At 35.7% G+C, this 1,185-nt stretch overlaps 1 non-coding gene across 1 annotated transcript; it reads right to left on the bottom strand.

The window, feature by feature from the left end:
* Nucleotides 1-509: 509 nt before the first annotated feature.
* TRNAR-ACG (transfer RNA arginine (anticodon ACG)) lies at nt 510-582 on the bottom strand. Its single transcript has one exon. It is a non-coding gene; the product is annotated as a tRNA-Arg (tRNA).
* Between the last annotated feature and the right edge of the window lie 603 nt (nt 583-1,185).

Below are 1,185 nucleotides of genomic sequence, written 5' to 3'. Positions count from 1 at the left end.
CTAAAATCATAAATTAGTGGCACTAAAACTAAGTGACACTAAATATGTGTTATAAGCAAAGATGGCATACGCAAAGTGCCATTAAAACCCTAAATTAGTGGCATAAGAGCTGAATCTCATTAAAAACATGTGCCATTAAATGGCCTTTTACTTGTAGTGTATATTGTTTTTAGGATTGTGTATGTCGTTTTAGTTTACTTTTAGTCAGTGTATTACGTACTCGGTACGTTTATTTTGTAGGTTTATTATGTAAACTTTGGAGAAATGGGGACCCTATATAAAGAGTCACTTACCCATTTCTCCAAAACAACTCTAAACAACTCATTCAAGAAACAAACTTCCAGGAAATAAAAGTTTCTTGCTCTCTACTCTTCTTCACCTACCTTCTAGCAAATAAACCACACAATATAAGATCCGAGATCCGAGTGTCGTTGGTGATTTCCGCTAACCAACAACACGGATTAATCCGAGCAAAGTTGTTAGATCCATTCCAGAGGACCTACAATAAGCGACTTTGCTGGGGATCGAACCCAGAATCTCTGGATTCGTAGACCAGCGCCTTATCCATTGGGCCACAGAGTCAACTTGTTTATACCTTTGGTCAAAGCTTCTAAGTTAATTTATTTCAAAGGTTAATAGGTATCTAAATTCTAAACCACCATGTTGACAGATCAAACAGACGGAAGATTCTTTTTCAAGTTAACTAGGTAACCAACTCACCGTTTTGTGGCAGTGGAGCAACCCAGAGGCCGTCTTCAAGGATTTATATGCCTCAACTGAGTAGAAAGAAAAAGGCACACAGGCCATAACAAATAACAAAATATATAAACTAATTTTTATGAACGACGATTAATGTCGATAAACATAGAAAAAATATAGTATTAATGCAATATCCCAATTTTCGAAACCCTAAACTTTAATGCTTACACGAGTTATTAATACATGAATTTTCACTAGGGGGACAAAACAAATCGGGTAAAAAATTGGTCGGGTTAAGGAGAGCAAGTCGGCGAGGAAGCCCAAAACAGAATAAAGTTTTTTTTCTTTTTTGGTAAGTAGTTACTTAATTGTACCTTAACTGTATCTAATGGCAATTCTGGTAGACTTTGATGCTTGAGTTTAGGTGGACAACAACATCCTTGATTGTCTTAGCTATTACATATGTGATTAGAAATTGTATACTTT

The sequence above is a fragment of the Bidens hawaiensis genome, unplaced genomic scaffold, assembly GCF_021521415.1.
Source record: "Bidens hawaiensis isolate Kalapana, Puna unplaced genomic scaffold, B.hawaiensis_p1.1 tig00015874_1, whole genome shotgun sequence".
Taxonomy (NCBI): domain Eukaryota; kingdom Viridiplantae; phylum Streptophyta; class Magnoliopsida; order Asterales; family Asteraceae; genus Bidens; species Bidens hawaiensis.
This window is presented reverse-complemented; position numbering and strand designations above follow the sequence as displayed.